This window comes from Mustelus asterias, chromosome 19 (assembly GCF_964213995.1).
Source record: "Mustelus asterias chromosome 19, sMusAst1.hap1.1, whole genome shotgun sequence".
NCBI lineage: Eukaryota > Metazoa > Chordata > Chondrichthyes > Carcharhiniformes > Triakidae > Mustelus > Mustelus asterias.
In genome coordinates, this window is record NC_135819.1 from 42,184,150 (window position 1) to 42,211,864 (window position 27,715).

The 27,715-nt window shown below is 43.4% G+C and overlaps 1 protein-coding gene and 1 pseudogene across 2 annotated transcripts in view; one reads left to right on the plus strand and one right to left on the minus strand.

Annotated features, from left to right (window-relative positions):
• The window catches only part of LOC144507907 (copine-8), a 377,739-nt gene that overhangs the window by 218,863 nt on the left and 131,161 nt on the right, over window positions 1-27,715 (minus strand). The window lies entirely within an intron of this gene.
• On the plus strand, window positions 26,709-27,127 carry LOC144507908 (translocon-associated protein subunit gamma pseudogene; annotated as a pseudogene).

Consider the following 27,715-nt stretch of genomic DNA (forward strand, 5'->3'; position numbering starts at 1 on the left):
TATGTGTGTGTTCTAATCAAGCCAATCCAATAGACAAAAGACTCTTTTCATAGGTTTAACATAGCAAAGACTAATGCTCACGTGATACCAGACTTGAGACCTTTGGATGAAGTCTGCAGTTCTCTGGATAGACTCAGAACAGTTTGAAGTCAGAACAGCTTCCCAAAACACCAGGGACACTAGGAAAGCCACTAATAGCCAAATCCGCTCTTCAGAAAGGCAAGACCTTGTTTTCAGCTCACCAACATAACTTCCAAAACCAGGGAGAGAGAGAGAGAGACACTTCTTTTCAGCTTGATGTCCCTTCTAAACCTCAAATCAAACCTGTAGCTCCAAACTGAAAATTAAAAACTCCTGACCTGCCAACCAGTTTTTCTCCTAACAATGTAGTCATAAACATTCCAGTAAAAATAAACAACCCCCCATTTAAGCAGCAATAAAAAGATTCTCGTAGACAGCCCAGCAACAATGAGAAAAACAAACTGAAAAGGTTTGCTTACAACTGCAGAGAACACGATTAAAAAAAAACACTTCTTAAAAGGTGCACTAATGTCACAATAGGGCAGTGGAAGCTCTGTCATTAAGTCTGCTCGATAGATTAGTGGCTAAAGACCTGGGACTCTCAAGGATATAAACTGGCACATCACTGTCATTTCACACTTAATGCATTCCAGCGAACACATTGAAAAAAATTGTGCGTATCATTCTTACTCTACCTTCTCCCGTCACCCACCAACTTCCCATCACATTTGGCCCATCCAATTTAACCATTCCTATCTCCTCTGCTACCATTCAACCTCCTCATGTTGCCCTTCAGCCTATAACTATTAGCCTCCAGAAGTCCACCCTGATGCTGCCTGGCCTGTTATCCATGCCACCTGTTTTATCTGTTTCCTTGACCCTTGACGCACCCGCCCCCGCATGAGACCATCCACTACATGACCATGACCCATGCTCCTGGACCGTTGGCCTTCTGTACAACTAACTTCCCCGCCCTCTTTCATTCCTTTCTTCCCATTCAAGGCAGGCCTGGAAGATTCCACCCACAGGTTCTGGTAATTCGATGGTAGCGTAAACCTGACATGTGAGGACCTTTGACCCGGGATGTTTGATAGAGGGATTCCGGTTTGGCTTCCGCAGAACAACTTCAAACTGGTGAAGTCAGAACAGTTTAGAACTTGCAGCATATCGGTGTAGGATATACGATGCACCAAGCACCGGGCCTTCATTAAAAACTAATGAGTAAACTTCTCAACCCTGAATTCTCAGCATGAAATTAAGCTCAGAGCGAGCACAAGTTGAAGAAAGAGAATTGCAGTATCATAGCCTTATCTCTGACCTGTATTCCTTTGGAGTACAGCTCCCTGCAGAGAGAGCAAGAGTGCTGAATTCCATCTGAAAAATCTGAATTCAGACTGCAAAACTGGCAGCTCACAACGGCACACAAATTACTGCTAACATTGCTTGCATGTTGATTATAACCATGTATAAATAAGGAACCGTGTTCGAATTTAAACAAGATACAGGGCTGGATTTTATTCCCCTCTCCCTCATCCTTGCCAGGCATGTTTTCGGCAAGGCGAGGGGGGGACAGGGGATGGCAAATCCACGGCCTACCTGACCACCCTCCACTAATGTACATTGGGTGACATAAGCAGTTGCCCCTGCTATTTATTTAGAAATAATTAATGGCCAAGTGATCTTGCGACAAGTATTTCATGCTGCCCACGCCGTAAGGGGCCGACAGGAGAGAGAGTGAGGAGCCCCCACTTTTGAAAAACACTCGAGTAAAAACAGGACAGCCTCAGTTTCAAAATCCATTTCCCCCACACCCCTCCCCTCCCTCCCGAGGCTGCCTTTTCTCTTGCTGCCCTAAAAGCCTGGGATTCGCCAGGCTCGTTCACCCAAGTTCTTTGTGGGCCTGCTTGCAGTCCCGGCTGTGTCCACTACTTAGTTCTAGCACCGCTGGGACTGCTCAAGCTGCCAGCCGATCGAGGGCAGGACTTGCTCCCACTGATGGGGCAGGTGTCCCACTCTCAGTCCGTTTAGCCTGTCAGCAATGCGTTATCGCCGCAGGGCGGGCTTTTCTTTCGGTCATTGCCTGCCGACCGACTCTTGCGATGAAGTGGAGGGGGGGGGGAGGGGGGGGAGGGGGGGGAGCGGCTTGTGGTGGGGGTGGTTAGGTAGTGGCCGTAAGCAATATGCCTCCCCCATGAAATTAGGCCATAGTACCAGGAGCTCCTGTTCTCCCAATGCACCAGGTTTAAAATTCACACCCAATTCTTTACATTTCACCATAACTTTATCCCCTTCTGACAGATGTTTGTAATAGGGTGGCACGGTGGTTAGCGCTGCTGCCTCACAGTGCCAGGAACCTGGGTTCAATTCCCGGCTTGGGTCACTGCCTCTGTGGAGTTTGCACGTTCACCCCGGGTCTGTGTGGGTTTCCTCCGGGGGCTCCGGTTTCCTCCCACAGTCCACAGATGTGCAGGGTTAGGTGGAATGGCCATGCTAAATTCTCCTTCAGTGTACCCGAACAGGTGCCGGAGTGTGGCGACTAGGGGATTTTCACAATAACTTCATTGCTGTGTTAATGTAAACCTACTTGTGACTAATGAATAAACTTTACTTTTAATTTGCAGTCTGATAAACTGGCCACACCCCTGTTATACGTTGGGCCTCATGTTACCTCTCCCTGGCCCTACTCCACCCCACCTCACTGACTCTAGCGTAACGATATAAGAACTAAGAGCAGGAGTAGGTCATTCAGCCCCTCCAGCCTGCTCTGCCATTCAATACGATCATGGCTGATCTCATCTCAGCCTCAACCCCACTATCCTGCCCATTCTCCATAACCTTTCAACCCACTACTAATTTAAAATCTATCTAACTCCTCCTTAAATTTACTCAATGTCCCAGCACCCACTGCACTCTGGTAGTAGTGAATTCCATAGATTCATTACCCTTTGGGAGTAGTAATTTCTTCTTATCTGTTTTAAATCTGCTAACCCTTATCCTAAAACTGTGACCTCGCTTGCTAGTGCCCCACAAGAGGAAGTATCCTCTCTGTATCATCTTATATTCCTCAATTAGATCTCCTCTCATTCTTCTAAACTCTAGAGAGTGTAGGCCTAAACTGATAAGCTCTCTTCATAAGATTCACCTCTAGAATCAATCTAGTGCACATCCTCTGAGCTGCCTCCAATGCAACTACATCCATCCTTAAGTAAGGAGACCAAAACTGTGCACAATTCTCCAGGTGCGGTTTCACTAATGCCTTGTACAGTTGCAGCAACACTTCCCTATTTTTATATTCTATTCCTTTAGTAATAAATGCCATAATTCCATTTGCTTTCCGTATTACCTACTGTTCCTGCATACCAGTTTTTTGTGATTCATGCATGAGGACGCCCAGATCCCTCTGCACTGATGCACTCTGGTGTTTCTCTCCATTTAGATAATAAGTTGCCTTTCTACTTATCCGACTAAAATGGATAACCTCACACTTATCCACATTAAACTCCATCTGCCACATTTTGGCCAATTTACCGACCCGGACCATATCCATTTGTAAAATCCTTATTTCCTCATTGCATCTTGCTATCCCCTCTATTTTAATGTCATCTGCAAATGTGGCTATGCAACCTTCTATCCCTGCATCCTAGTCGGGGCCCCAAGGGCCGAACCCTGTGGCACACCACTAGATACATTGAAGTGGGAATGCTTTCGCTCTCTGAAATTCCCTCCCTAATCCCATCTAATTTCACCCTTAAGACTCATTAAAACTCACTTCCTGGCCAAGTAACCATTCTCCCCTCTAATTTGTCCCACTTTGTCTGAGCACCCATTTGCCTTATGCTGCTACGAAGCAACTTGGATGTTTTGAACAAGTGAAAGGTTGTACACAAATACAAGCTGGCATTGTTACATAATTTAAGTGCATGCCACAAAGCTTGATCAACATCTAATTCTGTTATACAATGAGAATTTAATTTAGACTACTTCAGAAAGCATTTGCCTCTGTTGTCTTTTTATAAATAACTTATGAAGCAAAGCATCTAGCACATGCTAGGCATTTGACAGTTGCAGACCAGTTGTTTGGCAGGTAATAAGATTAAAATGTTGGTGTGAACAATGTTTAGTCAGAGGTGTTCAGGTACGGATAACATGCCTTTTTCTCTTGTAAATTACATCAATTCACCCAGCATATTTTCTCAAAGTTCTACTTATTTTTTCCGCTGAGGCCTGATAAAATACAGTTCTGGAAAAGACAATTTTGGGCAAGGACACAGCAATGTAATATATGGGCAGTGTGATATTACCATCCCCACTGCCCTCTCATCCACCCACCGCTTCATACAGCAGGTTTTCTCAACCGAGGCTCTGAGAGTTGGTCTCAAGGATCCTTAAAAAGCCAACTATTAAATGTGTAGAAAAAAAACTTGTACCCATAAATTAGCTGCCATATCGCACTGAGTCATGAGGTTCTGGATTCAAGTCCCACTCCAGGGCGATTTTGGAGAATATTTTATCCCTCAATCAACCTCACAAAAACTGATTATCAGCTCACTGTCACGTTTCTGTTGTAGGAGCTTGTTAGGCACAAATTAGCTGCTGTGTTTCTGACATTACAGCAGTGACTATACTTCAAAAGTACATAATTGGCTGCATTGCACTTTGAGATGGTCAGTTGTCACAAAAGGCAAGTCTTTCTTTCAGATTTTGGACATTTTGCGATGTTAAGACTGTTATAAGGTTGTTGTTGGTACATGTGCAGATGCGGAATCCTGGGGATGGGAATGGGATGAGAGAGAAAATAAGTCCAGTAATTTTGAAATCTGATCAGATTGCAATATTTTTGATTACGTCATCCAGGATCAGATTTACATACAGGTACCGGAGGCTTTGTGACACTGACCAAGATAATGCCAACCTGCCTCCCAGACAAAATCACCTGTGGACAGTAATTCAGTCCTGTGCTAAAACAGCGCAATATTACCATCCCCACTACCCTCTCCATCTGCCAACCACCACTTCATACAGCAGGTTTTCCCAGCCGAGGTTCTGTGAGTTGGCCCCAAGGATCTGTAAAAAACCAACTACTAAATGTGTAGAAAAAAAAACTTGTACCCATAAATAAGCTGCCGGCTATCTAGAAGAAATACCTCCATTTGTCCGAGTGTGATTACTTGCTGCAACAGGGTCAGTGTGTTCTGAAGGTAATTCATTCAGTGTTTTGAAACATCTGGAGAGTACATGAAATGGTTTCCCATAACATTAAAGGCACTTATGTCTCAATGTGATTTCAGCTGGATGAAGACTGGCACATGGCGCAGAAAGTTGACGGTGAAGACAGTATCAATCATCTGGCATAGTTTCCGACAGCCACCTCTGCCTCATTGTGAGGGGTGTAAAAGAGAGCTTGGGCAGTGAGGCTGCTGAGAGGAGGGGAATGAATTTCATTTATCTGAATAGTAAGAAAATTATAGCCAGATTACAGAAGATTAGTTTGGTGTTATTGTTTGCGTGATGAGAGACTTTTTTTTTTTAAACATGCCCTTTCAGGGAGGAGGACAAGTGATTTGAATGTTGGGATTAAAATGGAAAGTTCATGCTTGGCACCGGCAACAGGTTTCACAATGGTTAAGCAAAAATAAATCTGTTTTTAATTGTACGGCCAACTGTACACAGAATATTTTTTTTAAAGAGGCTGGCAACACAGGAAGGTGTCCCTTCAAAGCTGAAAGGTTAAACTGCACCACGGCATGAATCAAATTATTTCTTTAGAAAACGGAACGCTCTCTAGCTGCCCTTTCCTTGGCATTTCAAAGCGGCATACCAAACACGATTCGGAGAATAAGGCTCGCAACGATCCCAGTGTTAAGGCTGGGCTCTCCAGGGAGTGTGTAGAGTGCGTGGAAGGGGCTCTAATTCACATGAGTGTTGAGCATTAGCGACTTGCAGGCAAATCTCCAGCGCAGTTTGCGCTGGGCTGCTAGAAAGGTGCGTCCTGGGGGCAACCGTCCTAATGCCAATGGCCACATTCCCCTCAGCGCCCTACCTACATTTTTGCTCTTCAATGCCCCCATGCACCTGTACACCCATTCGGAGGTTGCAGCGCCCCATCTCAATGGGCATGCCAGCTTCTACTGTTACAGCAGGCCCTTTGCTCGACATGTCAGAAAATCCCAGAAGCAGGAGAGATCCAAGTGGGTTCTCGCTGTTTTGGACGCCGACATTCTCCTGCCAGAGTTATCATGAGAGATCGATTGAATCCTGTCGGACTTTCAGTGCCTCTACATCTGCCAGGGAAACCCTCCTGCAGTGACCAGCAAATAATTACACAACGTCTTCCAATGAGTCCACTTCCCAAAAAAAAAGAGGAAAAATATCCAATAAATTGAACTTGTAGATGTCTCACTAATCATTCACTCACTGATATTTCATTCTTTTCAATCTCCCCTAGTCTCTCTCGCCTTACCTGAGCGTACACTGACACTTTCCCCCATTGAATCACAGAGCATTAGGCTTTGAATAGGGAGCTTTGTCACTGGGCTTCTGAACAAGAAGAATAAAATACCATCAATGCTAGCTTTGCCATTTGCTGGACTCAAAATTGAGATCCTACACATGGTGTCCACCCATTGAAATCTTGCCCTGATCTATTCATTAAAATCCAAGGTATGTCCAGCCAATTCACAATTTCTGCATTTTTTTTCCCACTGAATTCTGCAAGTGTTTCACTCCAATGCTCATTTAGGTTGTGGCATTTTCAGCTCAGATGTGTTGCCATGGAAACAATTCTACAGTACAATACAGTTTAAGATCAATGAAGACAATGGAGTGCTGTAAAATGCACATGATATGCTTTTTACCTGTAACATTCGGAAGAATAGAACTCCATATCAGTGTAACTCAAATCAAGTGAAACAAGAATGCTTTACTTCAAATTACTTTATTCAACCCCGGGATCACCAGGAACCGCTGGACGCTATGGTGGCATGGTGGTTAGCACTGCTGCTTCACAGCGCCAGAAACCCGGGTTCGATTCCCGGCTTGGGTTACTGTCTGTGCAGAGTCTGCACATTCTCCCCGTGTCTGCGTGGGTTTCCTCTGGGTGCTCCAGTTTCCTCCCACAGTCCGAAAGACGTGCTGGTTAGGTGCATTGGCCGTGCTAAATTCTCCCTCAGCGTACCCGAACAGGTGCCGGAGTGTGGCGACTCGGGGATTTTCACAGTAATTTCATTGCAGTGTTAATGTAAGCCTACTCGTGACTAATAAATAAACTTTAACTTCTATATGTATTGCCTGGGAAAATAAAGCTCACTCCAACTTCTTTAGAAAATATATGATATAAAGTAGGACCCAAGTCTCTTTGAAAGGATTTAACGAATGTTGATAATCGGAATAACATTGATAAAATAAACTTTACTATAATAATTCAAGTTCTCTTCTGAATTCATCAAATCTATGACTGGTTTGTAAGACACTGACCTTGTAATCAGGAGCCTGCACAATGAGCCAGAGACATGAATTCAAATTTCACCACCACAGCTCGGGTACTTAAATTCAGCTAATTAAATAAAAATCGGGAATTAAAAAGCTAGTCTCAGAAGTGGTGATCATGAAGCTGTTGGATTGTCATAAGAAACCATCTTATGCCATTCAAATTAGAATAGAGCTGGATAGAGCTTTGAAGAAGGCCTATAGCGTGTTAGCTTTTATTAACAGGGGGTTGGACTTTAAGAGCCGTGGGGTTATGCTGCAACTGTACAGGACCTTGGTGAGACCACATTTGGAATATTGTGTGCAGTTCTGGTCACCTCACTATAAGAAGGATGTGGAAGCGCTGGAAAGAGTGCAGAGGAGATTTACCAGGAAGCTGCCTGGTTTGGAGGGTAGGTCTTATGAGGAAAGGTTGAGGGAGCTAGGGCTGTTCTCTCTGGAGCGGAGGAGGCTGAGGGGAGACTTAATAGGGGTTTATAAAATGATGAAGGGGATAGATAGAGTGAACGTTCAAAGACTATTTCCTCGGGTGGATGGAGCTATTACAAGGGGGCATAACTATAGGGTTCATGGTGGGAGATACAGGAAGGATATCAGAGGTAGGTTCTTTACGCAGAGAGTGGTTGGGGTGTGGAATGGACTGCCTGCAGTGAAAGTGGAGTCAGACACTTTAGGAACATTTAAGCGGTTATTGGATAGGCACATGGAGCACACCAGGATGATAGGGAGTGGGATAGCTTGATCTTGGTTTCAGATAAAGCTCAGCATAACATCGTGGGCCGAAGGGCCTGTTCTGTGCTGTACTGTTCTATGTTCTATGTTCTATCTGGTTCACTAGTAGATTTTAGGGATGAAAATCTGCCATCCTTACCTGATCTGGCCTATATTTGACTCCAGAGCCACAGCAATGTGGCTCACTTTTAATTGTCCTCTGAACTGACCTGGCAAGCCATTCAGTTATAATGAAAGGGCTTCAGGAAACTATAATAATGGCCTAGACTTTTGGCTAGCCTGCCACGTCCTCCAGGGCAGGTCCAGATTGATCAGGTCACATTCACAGAATCATAGAATCCCTACAGTTCAGAAGGAGGCCATTCGGCCCATCGGGCCAGCACTGACTCTCTAAAGGAACATCCTACCAGGCCCTATCCCCATAATTCCACATAACTCCACATATTTACTCCGCTAATCCCCTGAAGCCACACATCTTTAGCCACACTAAATTGTCTCTTAGTGTCCCATCAACTTAACCTGCGCATCTTTGGGCTGTGGAAGGAAACCGGAACACCCAGAGGAAACTCACGCAGACACTGGGAGCACATGCAAACTCCACACAGACAGTCATGCAAGGCCAGAATTGAACCTAGGTCCCTGGAGCTGTGAGGCAGCAGTGCTAATCACTATGCCACCATGCTGCCCACATTGAACTAGTCATCTGGGGAACTTTGTCAATGTTGGGAAAGCTGTCCCACAGCTTAAACAAGCAACAGCCTGACAAAGTCATACTCACAGAAATATACCTTCAGCCAAGATCCCAGACAACTCCTTCACGATCAACAGGTCAGATCTACTAGACACAGTGGTGTACATTCAGGAGGGAGTGGCTCTGAAAGTCCTCAACGTTGACTCCAGACCCCACTAAGTCTCATAGTATCAAATTAAATGTGCACTGATTACCACCTACTTTCAGCAAACAAAGCAGTACTCCTCCATTATTTTATCTCAATCATCTTTTAAGTAGTTCAGTTTGAATTTCTGTCCGCTGATTAAGACATTAAATAGTTAAAAGTGGGCAGAGGACAGGAAAGCAGCTGTGATTGTGAAAATTGTTGTTCTTCTGGATAACACAATGAGCTGAAAAAGGTACTGAATTGTCAAGGAGATTTAAGGTCTCAAAGAGATATGTAAGTTTTGAACTCAACAGTTTGAACTCAGCATGGCTTCTTTATAATGATATTTGTTAGGCAAAACCCTGTCTTTTAATAAGACTTAGGTTTGATAATTCCTTGATCTACTAACCAAATCTACGGATATTAATACCCATATTTCATGAAGGTGTCTTGCTAGAGGTTACATTTGTTCTTTATTACCTTAGGTGAACATGTTATGTGATCTAATTACAGCAGTTTGTATTACTACTGACACTATAGTTAAGGAAGCCCACCAACGCCTCTACTTTCTCAGAAGATTAAGGAAATTTGGCATGTCAGTTACGTCTCTCACCAACTTTTACAGATGCACCACAGAAAGCATTCTTCCTGGCTGTATCACAGCTTGCTATGGCTCCTGCTCTGCTCAAGACCACAAGAAACTACAAAAGGTCGTGAATGTAACCCAATCCATCACGCAAACCAGCCTGACAAATGTGGTGACCAGAACTGCACACAACACTCGAGCTTTGTCCTCACCAAAGTTCTATACGACTCTAACATTACTTCCCCGCTTTTGTAATCTATGCTTCGATTGATAAAGGCAAGTGTCCCATATGTCTTTTTCACCACCCCACTAACATGTCCTTCTGTTTTGAGAGATCCATGGATAAACACACCAAGGTCCCTTTGTTCCAAGTATCATGCCATTCATTTAATACTTCCTTGTCAAATTACTCCTTCCAAAGTGTGTCACCTCACACTTTTCAGGGTTAAACTCCATCTGCCACTTATCTGCCCATTTGACCATTCCGTCTATATGTTCCTGTAGCCCAAGCCCCACCCACCCGTCCAATCTTTGTGTCATCCGCAAACTTACTAATCCTAACCCCACATCATCATCTATGTCATTTATATAAATGGAATGGGCCATATTGCTGGAATTCGGCTCCGGGATTCACAGGAAACTCAGGGAAACGGGAGTAAGCAAGACATTTGGAAGCTGGGGGTAACTTTGAACTGGTCTCTGTAAACATAACAATTCTGGGGGGAATGCAACATAATGAATATGTACACATAGTTATCAGTCATGTTAAAAAAAACAATAGGTAACTTTTCTTCAGTATAGAAAATTAGTTGCCTATTATGTAATGTTTAGTCGATGCTGATTTTTGTTGGAGTAAAAGTCCTAAAACCTGAAATCTTGTCATGTGATCCTATTAAATCAGTCACTGGGAATTTGAAACTCTTTTTAAAAGTTAGTGGTCTCTAAGGGGAGCATAAAACTTTATATGTATCAGAATGCCCCTAACCACACCTCACCAGATCCGGATCTAACATGTGTTGATTTCCTGATTTGTGCTCTTAGTGGAAGCGGCTCCACATTGGGCATACACATTTGTAATGTTTATCCTCTGACTTACACAGTAAGCTTGGCGAGTGGTACGGCAGTAATTGCAAAACTAGCCAATAGTTATAAAAGCAACCCAGAGTGCTGAAAAAATATGCCACAAGATAGCTAAGACAAGTAACATTTTCACAGCAGTATTGTTATAAATATTATTCATTTGTGGGGAAACCTGCAATCTCCATATGTGCAGTTGTTTTGCACAGTAATATCCATGGCTTTTGAAAAGTACTTGATCACGTACATTTTATGTTGCTTAGTAAGATAAAGAGCACAATGCAATTAATATTCTTAACAGGCCTCCATCAAAGTGATTCAAAAAAGATATATAATTATTGAGAAAACTACATATGAAAACAATGAAGCAATACAATCATAAATCCTCCTAGCTGCCACCACTGATTCTTCAAAACACCGCCTCTTGTTCTACTGGGACAAGTCTATGTGAAGTTAATTATATTGCATTACATGAATGTAATTACATTGAATACAGGGGCAGCAATTACCTGGCAGGGGCCATCTGCAAAGGGTTTGTGGCCTTTACACTTTAGTGGAGAATGGTGTTAAATACTACATACTTAATCTGGTGTCAAAGTACAATCAAAAAAAGGCAATAGGTACTAATTTAATATAAAAGATATAAAACTCCTGAGCCGCCTTAAGAATTCTTGGGTCCCTGGACACTGGCACCGTGGTTATCATTGCTGCCTCACAGTGCCAGGGACCCGGGTTCAATTCTGGCCTTGGGTGACTTGGTGTGTGAAGTTTGCACATTCTCCCCGTGTTTGTGTGGGTTTCTTCCAGGTGCTCCGGTTTCCTCCCACAGTCCGAAAGATGTGCAGGTTAGGTGGATTGGCCATGCTAAATTTCCCCTCAGTGTCCCAAGATTCGTAGGTTAGAGGGATTAGTGGGGTAAATACATGGGGTTACGGGAAAGTGCTTGGGTGGGATGCTCTGTCAAAGAGTCAGTGCAGACTCGATGGGCCAAATGGCCACCTTCTGTATGAGGGATTCTATGAGAACATTCAGGTTCTTTGCCCCTCCACTAACTCCCACACCCACCCCCACCCTGAGCCATCTATTAGAAAGTCTGCATTCCTAGATATAAAATAAAGGAGGAGAAATCAAGAATGGCATTTTATGAACACCAATGTACAACACCCAAGGTTGCCAGAAAATAAAAGTTTAAAACAAGTTGACTTACATTAACACAGCAATGAAGCCACTGTAATAATCCCCTAGTAGCCACACTCTGGCACCTGTTCGGGTACACTGAGGGAGGATTTAGCATGACCAATGCACCTAACTAGCACATCTTTCGGACTGTGGGAGGAAACCAGAGCATCCGGAGGAAACCCATGCAGACACAGGGAGAAAGTGCAAACTCCGCACAGACAGTGACCCAAGGCCGGGAATCAAACCTGGGACCCTGGCGCTGTGAGGCAGCAGTGTTAATCACTCTGCCACCATGCCATAATACATGATTGTCAACCAAAGGCAGCCAAGTGCTAGCCCAGAAATAGCTTAATATTATATTGCCTAAAGGTAAACCCAGAACCCAACATTTCACTGATCTCGCAGGTGCCATTTTCGGAAATGACACAGGCTACTGAGATAACTAGTTAAGAGGCAGCAGAAAGCAGAGCTGCTAAAGCAGTGACTACAATAAATTGCAGATGATGGAAAATCTTTGGGCCATTGCCTCAGCAAACTGACAATCTGCCAGAAATCCATAAAATATCAAATGTTCAATACATTACACAGGTAACTCTACAAGCAGCCAAACATGATACAGTTCGTTCTCATTTTTAATCTTTGGACTTTTTGGTTGTGATTCTCAGATCAGGTTTGACCCACCCCTGCTGCCATTGAGATCTGAGAATGTGGCGCTCGGCCAGAACTCCATTCATTGCAGCAGCACCAGAGAATTCCAGCTGTGGATGAGGTCGGAGGTTTTCAGCCTTTATATTTTAATCCCCCATTATATTTTATTATTTAAAAAGAGTTAGGAACCATATTCTTCTACAAATGAATATGTGAAAAATGCTACATGACTTACTGCTGCGCTACAGAGTACCAAGCACAACGTACAACTCACGTGAAGAGCTAAAAGAAATACACTGCTTGAAAGCTCCAGAATTGGAGTTTTAAAAGTGTGATAAGTCCAAATTGCTGAGAACCCACCAAGACAAAACATGGTGGCAGGAGGTGACCAAGCTTAACTCATGAAATAAAAGCTGAACTACACTGAGAAACTTCAAACAAAAGCAGAAAATGCAGGCCTGACAGCATCTGCAGAGAGAGAACAGAGCTAACGTTTCGAGTCTGGGTGACTTCAGAGATTCTTCCAGCATTTTCCGTTCTTGTTTCAGATTCCAGCATTTGCAGCAACTTGTTTTTCTCTGAGAAAATTCGACTTGAATTAGTCACAGAGAGAGAGAGGTGAAAACTGAGTCAATCATGCGATAACTAAACGGACATTGCCGCAACAATGAACGCACAGCTCTAACTCAGGGTAAACTGGCAGGCTGATGATGTCGTAGAGGCTTATGAGAAGTTTTTTAAAAAGGTATAGGCTGACATTCATTTTCTAAAGGGCACCAGTGAAGAGGAAAGGGTCAGTCAGCTTCATCCGTCTTATGAGAGTCATAGAGTCATAGAGTTTACAGCATGGAAACAGGCCCTTTGGCCCAACTTGTCCATGCCGCCCCATTTTTTAACCCCCAAGCTAGTCCCAATTGCCCGCATTTGGCCCAGATCCCTCTATTCCCATCTTACCTATGTAACTGTCTAAACACTTTTTAAAAGACAGAATTGTACCCACCTCTACCGCTACCTCTGGCAGCTTGCTCCAGACACTCACCACCCTCTGTATAGAGTCATAGAGGTACCTTCTCTGAAACCTCTATATCTTTTTGATTCTGTGGAGTCCCAGAACAAAGAGCAGTGCTCCAGATGCAGTCTAACCAAGGTTCTATACAAGTTTTCTATAAACAAGTGTACTTCTCAACTATCCTGCTAGAATCCCAATGCTTTGCTTACTTTTCTTATGCCCTTATTAACCTGTGATCATGCAGTAAATTAATAAAGCCCAGAGGATATCGAGGAGAGAGAAAATATTACATCTGCTTAATAACTGGGAGATCAGTGAGGACAGCAGGCATAGAGTCATTGGCCGGAATTTTACTGCCCCCGGAATTGGAGCAGACGAAGGGCGAACCATGGAACGGTCTGTTGACTTCGGGCAGGATTTTACCGTTTTGGGACTAGCGAGGCTGTAAATTCCTGCCCATAGAGCTATAGAGATATACAGCATGGAAACAGGCCCTTCAGTCCAACTCATCCATGCTACCAGGTTTCCGAAACTGAACTAGTCCCACCTTCCTGCTTTTGGCCCATATCCGTATAAACCTTCCCTATCCATGTACCTGTCCAAATGTCTTTTAAAATGTTGTAATTGTACCTGCCTTTACCGCCTCCTCGAGCAGCTCATTCCATACACGCACCACATTCTGTGTGGAAAAGTTGCCTCTCAGGTCCCTTTTAAATTTTTTCCCTCTCACCTTAAACATATGCCCTCTAGTTTTGGATGCCCCTGCCCTGGGGAAAATACCTTGACTATTCAAATTATCTATGCCCCTCATGATTTTATAAACCTCTAAATGGTCACCTCTCACCTTCCTACGCTCCAGGGAAAAAAGTCCCAGCCTCTCCTTATAATTAAAACCTTCTAATCCTAGTAATATCCTTGTAAATATTTTTTGCACCCTTTCCAGTTTAATCACATGCAAGAGTAATAACCCAATCAAAATTTGAGAAAGTCAGCACACATTTCCCATATCAGCCAGTATGAATTTCAAAGGCTGAGGACAAGCTGGTTGGCAATTTCTTGACGAGATTGGGAAATGTAGCCAGCAATTGCAAGTTCAAAGGAAGCATTAAGGGCAGATAGGTAAGCTCACTTGGGGCACTGCATACCCTGATTTACAAAAACTCTTGACTGGACATGACAAGCTTTTGACACAACCAAAGCACATGAAGCCACAAGTAAGACAGATGAAAACACTGACGACTCAAATGGCTAGCCTTCCATTAAGCCAAGGGAAAGCCAGCTGGGTCGATGCACTCTGAAACAACAACAAAAGTAAGCACATCAGCTAGATGTACAAGAACTGTGGACAACCACATGAGTTCACAGGCAGGGGAAAATATCCTGCATACGGATCAAACGGCAGATCTTGTGGAAAACTGAATCATTGAGAACAGATGTGGAAAACAAAAAGAGAGTAAACGGTACAGGTTAACAAGAGACAGAGCAACAGGGTGAATGGGAAGGAAAATGAACCGAAACATCTAAGTGTTCCTGAGACGAATCGTATTTCACTCAAAGCGTTAACTCTGTTTCTCTCTCTACAAATGCTGCCAGACTTGTTGCTATCTTCCAGCCTTTCCATTTTTATTCCAAAACATACACGCCTTAGAAGATGACAATGAGTTTGAGGGCACAATGGATACGGGGACCGTACAAATGCATGAAGTGATTGGATGCAACAGTTCTCAGAGCAAAGAAATTCATACAATCAATCATTCAGATCAGGAAGAGGGTGAGGAATAAGCTCACAATCGTAAATTTAAAGCCAAAGTTTGATATTGTAGAATAGAGTAACATCAGACTGTCCCAGAAGATCTTTCCTGAAAATGTGAAAGAAAATGGTTGCCCAAAGAAAGCTGCTCTGAAATGGAGTAATGTCATGCTGATGGCAGATAGTGGAACTGTGAAGTAACAGCTAGGGACAACCCAAATCAGAGGGACATACAAAGGAAAACATTAATTCCACTTCGATGAAACACAGGGTCTTGCTATCCTGGACCTACCTTGCATTAAGTTGATCTTTCTCTACACCCTAGCTATGACTGTAACATTACATTCTGCACTCTCTCATTTCCTTCTCTATGAATGGTATGCTTTGTCTGTACAGCGCGCAAGAAACAATACTTTTCACTGTATGTTAATACATGTGACAATAATAAATCAAGTCAAATCAGCTGTGAAGAACTGCAATTTATCTCAATAAACCATGAGATGAGAGAGGCAATAAAGGTCATACACCCATTGGAAAACACCCTCCAATCAAAAAGAAAGAAAGATCTGGTACAGGTGTACTCAAAACATTTTGATGTAATGGTTGGATGCTTTGAAGATTCTGTGTATCACATCACCATTGATCCAGTGATGAAACAAGTGATCCGTCCCCCAGTTTGAGTAGCAGTAAGATTGAAAGGAATGCCTGAATGAGAGAAATGGAGGAAAAGAAAGTGATTGCCATTGTCATAATTACATCATTGTGACAGAGAAGCCAAATAGATGGCTAAGAATTTGCCTGAATCCCAAAGATCTAATCAAGCAACGAAGGGGGATCAATTCCCTACTCCAACACTGGAAAAGGTCACACTAGCACTGACAGTGCCAAGGATTTTCAGTAAACTTGATGCCAGAAACAGATACTGGGACATGAAGCCTGGCAACGAATCTTTGCTGTTGACAACATTTAACATACTCTTTGGGTAGTATTACCATCAAGTTGAGGGATCAACCTTCATTCAATGTTGAGTGCAGGTGAGTCTACCAGGAGAAGTACCAGGCATACCTAAAAATGAGATGTCAACCCCGTGAAGCTGCAACACAAGGTTACAGGCATGCCAAACAGCAGAAGCAGCATGCAATAGACAGAGCTCAGCAATCCCACAAACAAAGGATTGCAGATCTTTGATCTGATCCAATCACACTGTGAACGGTAGTGGACATTAACCAACTAACTGGAGGAGCAGGTTCCGCAGATATCTCCGTTCTCAATTCTGGGAAAGCCCAGCACATCAGCACGAAAGGCAAGGTGGAAGCATTTCCAAACATCTTCAGCCAGCAGTGCCAAGTGAATCATCCATCTTGACCTGAGGTCACCAGTGTCACAGGTGCCAATTTTCAGCCATTCTTATTTATTCCGTGTGATATCAAGAAACACCTGAAGGAACTGTTATTGCAAAAGCTATGGACCTTGAACACAGTCCAGCAATAGTTTGGAAGACTTGTGTCCCAGAACTAGAGGTGCCTCTAGCCAAGCTGTTCCAGTGCAGGCACAACATCTACTTAACATTATGGAAAATGTCCTATCCATATAAAGCATATCAAATGTAGCCTGGCCATTTACTGACCTATCAGTCTATCTCGATCATCAGCAGGTAGAAGGTGTATTCGGCAGTGCTATCAAATGGCACTTACACACCACTAACCTGCTCATTGATACTCACTTGGCAAGAACGCAAGTCCAGCCTCCAAGCAACAGCACAGTGGTTAGCAGAGCTGCCTCACAGCGCTGGGAACTTGGGTTCAATTCCCGGCTTGGGTCACTCTCTGCACGTTCTCCCCATGACACTAATAAATACGCTTTAAAAAACTTTAAAACTTTAATTGTGCCCATGAGCCCTCTGCCATTTTGAGGCTGCGGGGGGGGGGGGGCGCGCGCACGCGCGCGTGGTTGGTCTTCGGAAACCGGGAGTTGTGGACCTGACCCACATCAAAGAAGTGATTTGGCAGCTTTATTATCCAAAATGATCTCATGAGAATCTGAATTAACCATGTTGGGCCCTAAGGGACAGCACAGTGCCACAGTGGTTAGCACTGCTGCTTCACAGCACCAGGTTCAATTCCAACCTTGGGTGACTGCCTGTGTGGAGTTTGCATGTTCTCCCCTTGTCTGATTTCCTCTGGGTGCTCCGGTTTCCTCCTTCCAACAATGGACTGTGTGCATTGTTGGACTGCACACAGTCCAACAATGTGCAGGTTAAGTGGTTTGGCCATGCTAAATGGCCCCTTAGTGTCCAAAGGTGTGTAGGTTAGGGGGATTAGCAGGGTAAATACGTGGGATTATGGGAAAGGGTCTGGATGGGATCCTTTGTTGGAAAGTCAATGTAGACTCCATAGATTGAATGGCCTCCTTCTGCACTGTATGATTTCCATCATTCTAAACAAAAATCAAAGAAGATATCGTCCACCATTAGAAGTCTTTCAAACATCCTGTCATATCTTAATTACCCTTGAAAAGATAATGGTGAGCTGCCTTCCTGAACTGTCCACCTGTTGTGGGTAGACACACAGTGTTATTAGGGAGAGAAATTTCAGCATTTTGATCGTGCAGCAATAGTATTTCCAATAGAGGCCTTCAACTCAAAGAATAATGGAAAAGAATTTCAAACTGGTTAAGAGCCTTAGTCTGTAGGAATTCAATGTATTCCATGTAAGAGCCAACAGGGACACAGCCGCATGACTCTCTGAAAACTGTTACTCATTTGTACTCAGAGGTTACAACCTAACTTTGTGCAGGTACAGTTTTTTTTCTGGATCTGCCTGGAATTTGCTTTTATATATATATTATATAAGACAAGCTGGGTGTTGGCGAAAATTAGCACAACCTTTTCACCTCTGGGACCTCGCTTCAAACTCAGGTCAAACAAATTGGGTCCATTTTCTCACACAAAAAACGTTAATGAAACAAGTCTGTCTGTCTCAAATCAGCTGTCACCAAACGCGAACTACCTCTAAAAGCAGACTGGCAATAATTATCCAATCAGGCTATATACTTACAAAAGGAAACGCAGAGACCCTTACAGGAAATAGAACATTATCTGCCAGACAAACTGGGCTTTCTTGAGTCACTAAGGAGTTTTCCACTGTATTGGAGTCAAAAAATACCATTTGTCGGTGTGCGTTTTGCTGATATGGAATAGAAATTTGGAAAGAAATTGTATTTCTCAACACTGGCGACATCCGTTTACAATAATAAGCAAAATTCACCCTCCACATAGAGTAAATGAAATGATAAAACCTTTCAGAGTGCAATTTGAAACAAGACAAAATCCCATTATCTAACTATCACTTAGCCTGTTGTTCCCTGGCGGGGTGAGGGGGTGTGGGAGGATAACCCCAATGGCTAACTACTTTCATTATGTTTATAATTCTCTTAAATGTAATAACATTTGCTTACTGGTAGCCTTTTTTTTAAAAAGAATGTAACAATGCAAAGCTTTATCAATGCCATCAGTGGGAACAAAACAACGAACTCAACACTAGTTGTTAATCTTGGTGTCACGTTGCAAACAGGTGAATGCACTGCAAATGCCTTCAATACAATGCACGGGAGGCACAAATCCATGCTAACAAGGTGTGTTTAATCCCACACAGGTGTCCTCAAGTTGTCTGCGCAGTCTCAGCTGAAGCTTTTTGAAGCCATGATTCTTCACCAACTTTCACTATTACTGAGTGGGTGTCTACATAGTATGGTCAGCGAAGAATCAATAGCACTCGCCGCTAGCCTCAAAGAAAGAAAGATCCAGCAATCTCCATGATGCAAACTTCCCCTCTCCCAAAGTCAGTTCAAATCTGGCACCAAGTCAAGGAGATCTCCAGGCATCTCCATGATGCATTGATAGCGATGTCATCAAGGAGGGGAAGCAGCCAATCCCATTGAAGTATTCTCACAGACAGCAAACCAGGAACTAAAAACCACTGTATCTTCTCACTTTTAATTTTTTTAACTTTATATGTGGCAAAATAAAAGATTAGGACTTACACATGGAATTCAATTCGAAGCTAAAATACCATTAAGTTTAAAAATATACTTTTTTAAATTGTGGTATTTCTAATCATAATGGAGAGCTTACACTCAATAAATACAGTTTTTCTCTATTTTTTATTCGTTCAGGGGATGTGGGCATCATTGGCTGGGCTGCATTTATTGTCCATACTTAAGGGCATTTAAGAGTCAACTACGATGCTGTGGATCACATGTAGGCCAGACCAGGAAGGATTTCCTTCCCTAAAAGGACATTAGTGAACCAGATGGGTTTTTACGACAATCGACAATGGTTTCATGGTCATCGTTTGACTTTTAATTCCAGACTTTTCTTAAATTCAAAGTTCACCATCTGCCACGGTGGGATTTGAACCTGGGTCGCCGGACTACTAGTCCAGAGACAATACCACTATGCCTCCCCCTCTCAGGGCTACTGAGGCAGTACAGTAGGAATTTAGACTGACTACTCCATTAAAAACTCAGCTACACCTCATTCCATGAGGTGTTTCATTTTCAAGCATTTTACAGCCATTTTAGCAGTATGTATATGAAAGCTCTCATCAGTTTAATGATTTCTAACCGACTGCAGTCGGAAGTGGTGGACAACCTCAATGCCTCACTCTCGAGACAAAGGTAGAAGCAATAACAATAATGTCTGGATAACTGCATTTCACTGTTCCTGTGCAACCTCCAGACATTGCTGTCAGCTTCAGAGGAATAATAACAGCGAATGGTGGCAGCTTTGCCATCGTTACTACTGTGAAATTCAGACCAATGAGCTTGGATTAAAAGCAATAGAAAAGATGAACTAAAAAACCTTATTGTGAGAAGGAAAAAAAATCATTGTATTTATATCGCAGCTTTAACACCCCAGAATATACCAACGTCTTTCACAGCCAACGCAGTACTTATTAAATTGTGGTCATTGTTTTAATGTAGGGAACACTGCAGATAATTTATGCACAGCAGTCTCCCGCCAAGAATAATGAGATAAGTAACCAGATAATCTGTTTTAGGGTGTGTTATCTGAGAGATAAATAGTAGCCAGGACATCGGGAGAACTCCCCTAGTCTGAGCAAAGTGGCACGAGATAAAAATAAAGTTTATTTATTTAAGAACATGAGAACATAAGAAATAGGAGCAGGAGTAGGCCATCTAGCCCCTCGAGCCTTCCCCGCCATTCAATAAGATCATGGCTGATCTGAAGTGGATCAGTTCCACTTACCCGCCTGATCCCTATAACCCCTAATTTCCTTACCGATCAGGAATCCATCCATCCGTGATTTAAACATATTCAACGAGGAAGCCTCCACCACTTCAGTGGGCAGAGAATTCCAGAGATTCACCACCCTCTGAGAGAAGAAGCTCCTCCTCAACTCTGTCCTAAACTGATTCCCCTTTATTTTGAGGCTGTGCCCTCTAGTTCTAGTTTCCTTTCTAAGTGGAAAGAATCTCTCCATCTCTACCCTATCCAGCCCCTTCATTATCTTATAGGTCTCTATAAGATCCCCCCTCAGCCTTCTAAATTCCAACGAATACAAACCCAATCTGCTCAGTCTCTCCTCATAATCAACACCCCTCATCTCTGGTATCAACCTGGTGAACCTTCTCTGCACTCCCTCCAAGGCCAATATATCCTTCTGCAAATAAGGGGACCAATACTGCACACAGTATTCCAGCTGCGGCCTCACCAATGCCCTGTACAGATGCAGCAAGACATCTCTGCTTTTATATTCTATCCCCCTTGCGATATTGTCACAAGTAGGCTTACATTAACACTGCAATGAAGTTACTGTGAAAATCCCCGAGTCACAACACTCCGGCGCCTGTTTGGGTACACCGAAGGAGAATTTAGCTTGGCCAATGCACCTAACCAGCACATTTTTAGGACTATGAGGGGAAACCGGAGCACCCGGAGGAAACCCACGCAGACATGGGGAGAACGTGCAAACTCTGCACAGTGACCCAAGCCAGGAATCAAACCGGGGTCGCTGGCGCTGTGAAGCAGCATTCCTAACCACTGTGCCACCGTACCACCTAATCTTACATCCAGCTGAGAATGCAGCCAAGGACCGGGCTCAGTTTAACATTTTAACTGCACAATGGTTCCTCCATGGAGCACTCCATTGGTACTGCATTGAAATGTCAGCCAAGATTGTGTTCCCAGGGTCTAGTGTAGGACTCAAAACCATGACCTTCTATGTCAGAGGCAACAATGCTACCACTGGATCACAACTAATGCCTTGGTTCTTGACAGTAAAGATGGTAATTTTCCACTTGCACCGAATGGGCATGCCTACAACAAGCAGCTACTTCAGGTTCAAGGTTAAACATAAAGGCAGGAGTCACCACAAGGTGGAGAAGTGCGAGTGTGAGGAGCAAGAGTTGAATATGCTTTTAATTTGAAAATGCTCTTATTTCCAGCAGAGTCGGGTAGCAAGAGGCGGGGAGAACCATAATAGTCTGCTTTGTAAGTGATGGTAGCATGCTGTCACAGACCGGAGGAGGCACTGGCACTAACTCGTCACCAGCTGAGTCCAAACAAAGCAACTCTCCAGTTCTGGTGCTGTCTCAACATGTTCAACACTTTTGTTTATTACAAGGACAACATTATCACTTTTGTTTTAAATAACAGGAAATATTGAGTCCTCACCACCTAGAAGCTCAGGCATTGGCAATTGAGGCAGGTGGAGCAGCATTAGACAACATTATCACCCAACAGGGCGGATTTTCAATGCAGGGTTGCAAACCAAACGCCCAGACGAATTTGGATCCTGAATCCATGCCTCAACATGGTTTAAATGTAAATATCTTGGTTGGCCAGGAAGTAAGCTCAATGTCTAATATGTAGCTCCAAGCACTTCCAGGGAGGTGAGAGCTGCCTGCCAGGCACCAGTGGCAAAGGCTAGCAGCAGCTAGGTTGGGGCCTGCTGCTGCCTTATTGATTAGCATTGGCAGCTCCTCGCAAGGCCACGGAATGAGGTGAAAAGCAGCCATGGAAGCGAAGCTTAGGGACAGAGATTGTGCTGGTTCTAGTTGACCCTATAGATTTGATTTAAGTACATCATAGAATGCCACAGTGCTGAAGGAGACCATTCGGCCCATCGAGTCTGCGCCAACCATAATCCCACCCAGGCCCGTAACCCCACATATTTACCCTGCTAATCCCCCTGACACCAGGGTCATTTTAGCATGGCCAATCCACCTAACCCGCACATCTTTGGATACTAAAGAATTAATTGGACTCTAACTCCAAAGAAACTTACTTGGGCCCCACAGCAAACCCAACAGCCATGTACTAATGTGCAAGATATTGTTCAAGTTCACCGGAAAAAAAATTAAATTCCAATCCCAAATGTATCAACATCTTAACAAGCTCCTTAAGGAACCTGAAGAACAGTTAACTGACAGCAAAACTGCCTGCATTTTGAAATACAGAAATGTCCCGAAGTCCTGAGACAACCACTGGCTGCACAGTTTTTAATTCCTACCTACAATGGGTCCTGATCCCACAGCCCTTTGAAAGTTTGACCCACAATTTCAACAGCCCAATCATTTATATTAATGATGATATGGCATTGGACTTGAGTGGGCACAGTAAGAAGTCTCACAACACCAGGTTAAAGTCCAACAGGTTTATTTGGTATCACGAGCTTTCGGAGCGCTGCTCCTTCATCAGGTGAGTGGAGAAGTGAGTTCACAAACACGGCATATACAGACAGTGACTCAGTTGCAAGTCAATGGTTGGAACGTGAGTCTTTACAGGTAATCAAGTCTTTACAGATACAGACAATGCGAGTGGAGAGAGGGATAATCATAGGTTAAAGAGGTGTGAATTGTCTCAATTTATATTAAGAACATGAATCTCCATCCCTCAGCAAATTGCAATCTCATGCCTCAAAGCAACACTCAGTCACAAATCTGCCCAGCACTCTTTTCCAAAGCAGCAATTGTTTGTTTTGATTTTCACCTTCCTGCATCAATAGCATTTCCCCTGAATTGCTCTATAATATTCCACAGGTAACTGATGGTTTGCTGAATCACCTTTTGATGAGCGTAAGCCATCTGACTTCCCACCCACTCATCAATCCCATCCTGGCAAAACTCCAGGGAAAAAGGCAAAAAGGCAACTAAACCATCTAAACTCAAGTTCCTGAGCCACATCCTTAAAACACCTTGCAAAGCAGAACAACTGAGGGAAGACAGCTACCCATGGCACTGCTAGATGACTTATGCTATATAATATTAAATTATATTCAGTAATTTAGACTTTCAGAGCTCCTTTGAGAGCAAAAAAGAGAAATGATAATACTGTCAGACAATGACAATTTGCACCTGCATACAGCTCTGATAAAGTTATAGAGTCACAGAGGTTTACAGCATGGAAACAGGCCCTTCGGCCCAACTTGTCCATGCTGCCCTTTTTTTTTTAAAAACCCCTAAGCTAATCCCAATTGCCCGCATTTGGCACATATCCCTCTATACCCATCTTACCCATGTAACTATCTAAATGCTTTTTAAAAGATAAAATTGTACCTGCCTTTACTACTACCTCTGGCAGCTTGTTCCAGACACTCACCACCCTGTGTGTGAAAGAATTGCCCCTCTGGACACTTTTGTATCTCTCTCCTCTCACCTTAAACCTATGCCCTCTAGTTTTAGGCTCCCCTACCTTTGGGAAAGGGTATCGACTATCTAGCTGATCTATGCCCCTCATTATTTTATAGACCACGATAAGGTCACTCCTCAGCCTCCTACGCTCCAGAGAAAAAAGTCCCAGTCTATTCAGCCTCTTCTTATAACTCAATCCATCAAGTCCCAGTAGCATCCTAGTAAATCTTTTCTGCACTGTTTCTAGTTTAATAATATCCTTTCTATAATAGGGTGACCAGAATTGCACACAGTGTTCCAAGTGTGGCCTTACCAATGTCTTGTACAACTTCAACAAGAAGTCCCAACTCCTGTATTCAATGTTCTCACCAATGAAACCAAGCATGCCGAATGCCTTCTTCACCACTCTGTCCACCTGTGACTCCACTTTCAAGGAGCTATGAACATGTACCCCTTGATCTCTTTGTTCTGTAACTCTCCCCAACGCCCTACCATTAACTGAATAAGTCCTGCCCTGGCTCAATCTACCAAAATGCATTACCTCGCATTTGTCTAAATTAAACTCCATCTGCCATTCGTCAGCCCACTGGCCCAATTGATCAAGATCCCGCTGCAATTGGAGATAACCTTCCTCACTGTCCACCATGCCACCAATCTTGGTGTCATTGGCAAACTTACTAACCATGCCCCCTATATTCTCATCCAAATCATTAATATAAATGACAAATAACAGTGGGCCGAGCATTGATCCCTGAGGCACACCGCTGGTCACAGGCCTCCAGTTTGAAAAACAACTCTCTACAACCACCCTCTGGCTTCTGTCAAGAACATGTTTACCCCAGTCCAACGCCAGCACCTCCACATTCTGTCAAGAAGCCAATTGTGTATCCATTTAGATACCTCAACCTGGATCCCGTGAGATTTAACTTTATGCAACAACCTACCATGCGGTACCTTGTCAAAGGCCTTGCTAAAGTCCATGTAGACAACATCAACTGCACTGCCCTCATCTACCTTCTTGGTTACCCCTTCAAAAAACTCAATCAAATTTGTGAGACATGATTTTCCACTCACAAAGCTATGCTGACTGTCCCTAATCAGTCCTTGCATCTCTAAATGCCTGTAGATCATGTCTCTCAAAATACCTTCCAACAATTTACCCACCACAGATGTGAGGCTCACTGGCCTGTAGTTCCCAGACTTTTCCCTGCAGCCCTTTTTAAACAAAGGCACAACATTTGCCACTCTCCAATCTTCAGGCACCTCACCCGTGACTATCGATGATTCAAATATCTTGGCTAGAGGACCCGCAATTTCCTCCCTAGCCCCCCACAACGTCCTGGGATGTACCTCATCAGGTCCCGCAGATTTATCTACTTGTGCGCTTTAAGACTTCCAGCACCTCCTTCTCTGTAATATGTACACTCCTCAAGACATCAATATTTAATTCCCCAAGTTCCCTAACATCCATGCCCTTCTCAACAGTAAATACTGATGAGAAATATTCATTTAGGATCTCATCCTCTTGTGGATCCGCACATAGATTACCTTGTTGATCCTTAAGTTGTTACATTAAGGAAGAGGATGTGAAGCAGGTGAAAAAAGAACATTGGAAAGCTAAAGAGCATAGCTTTCATGTAATCAATTAATGGGAGGAATTTTTGACTCATTCACACTATGAACAGGAAATAACAACTTTAATTGAAGGAGGAATGGAGACTGGGTGTTGTCAGTGTAAACATTGTACCTGACTGAGATCATGCGTATCGGAGCTTTTACTCATTACGTTTTATTTTTGCTTTCATTATATACAGTACAAACAATGCTCGTGTTTAATGGAACATGGGGCGGCATGGTGGCTAGCACTGCTGCCTCATCGTGTCAGAGACCCAGGTTCAATTCTGGCCTCAGGTCACTGTCTGTGTGAAGTCTGCACATTCTCCCTGTGTCTGCATGGGTTTCCTCTGGGTGCTCCGGTTTCCTCCCACAGTCCAAAAGATGTGCTGCTTAGGTGCATTGGCCATGCCAAATTCTCCCTCAGTGTACCCGAACAAGCGCCGGAGTTCGGCGACTAGGGGATTTTCATAATAACTTCATTGCAGTGTTAATGTAAGCCTACTTGTGACACTAACAAATAAACTTCAAAACTTTACATGTGGAAACAGCAGCCCTGTTATTTTACTGGTAGTACCTAATCCCATCTCACACTACAAACTCTCCCTAGCCTTCATCGCTTGGTACATGTGCACCTTCCAAAATTCTTCAATTACCACGGAATTGGACTAAATGGATCTGCTGCAGAAGTTATGGTGCAAATCCATGTTTGAAATAAAGGTTAACACACATCCTGCGAATCCTAACATGCAGAGATTCAGGAGCAAGGAATACAGAGAGAGCAGCACTACAGAATGATGCAAGACCCCTTTCTCAATCCATGTTCACATAAATAAGGGCATCAATGCAAGCCCTTGAAATATTAGATTTGATTTCAGATCTGAATCTTGGATTTGCATAGCCAATCAAATTCCACAAACCTTATTTTCCATGCCATGAAAGAGTGGAGGACGTGGAGCGATGGTGCCCAACGGCAGCAATTCTGAATGTTGTTGCAGGACGCCAGCAGAAATGTCTCGGCCAAGTCATCCGCTCTCTATGGAAACGTGTTTATTGTGTCGGCCTTTCCTATCTGACTCTACTGGAGGGTCTGGCACATGGACCTTGTCCAGTCTGCGGTTCTGTATTGTGTTATGACGCTTGTCAGCACCTATCTTGCGGCATTTGCTTACAAAAATGTAACGTTTGTCCTGAAACACAAGGTTGCGCAGATGGGAGAAGACGCAGTTTCCAAGAGGGTCACTTGGAAACTGTCAGGGGCTGATTACAAGATGTCTCGCAAAGAAAAGGATGAAAGAATTGTATGGAAAAAAGAATGAAGTGGCTGACTATGAAGCCACAACCTTCTCAATCTTTTACAATAACACCCTGTTTCTCATTATGGTCATCACTACTTCATTATACTGAAGAATTTCAATCCAACTATAAACTTAATCCCGTCCATCTGTGCTTCATCAGGGTTGATTGCTCTTCTACCTATTGGCTTAGAGTAATTGCTTCTGGCTTTCTCTGGGAGCTGAAACTTAAGGATGAGATCATTTTGATTTTCAGTCTATAAAGTTGAGATCTGAAACCACAGAATTGGCCACTTAACTGAGGCAACTATAGTTCTGTGAACTGCATCTTTTTACAATATACCTGCATTCCATGTTTTCAGCTATGGATGTGCTGTAATAAAATGAATGCATTTTGCAAAAGAAAGAGTATCGCAAGTTATAAAGTTACAAAGATTAGCAACATTGTTTTCCTCCAATTTAAATTAAATCTTTACCAATAATAAAATTGAAGGAGAGCATTTTTAAAAAACATACAGGGCAAGATTTTCCCGAATATTGGCAAAGGCCTAGGATGGCAATGGCGGCTTTCACCGTCATATGGCGCCGGACGTAGATGATGGGTCCCACGATGGATCGCTGGCGGGGCGGCCTCGGATTTGTCTGCCCTGCAAGCAACTGAGACAATTGAAGATCTAAAGCACCTATTTTAAGGCTACCCCAATACACAGTGAGCAAAGCAGTACCACCCTGGCACGCCCCCTCCCTTCCCAGCACTACCCTGAGCACTGCATTCACCTGAGCTTT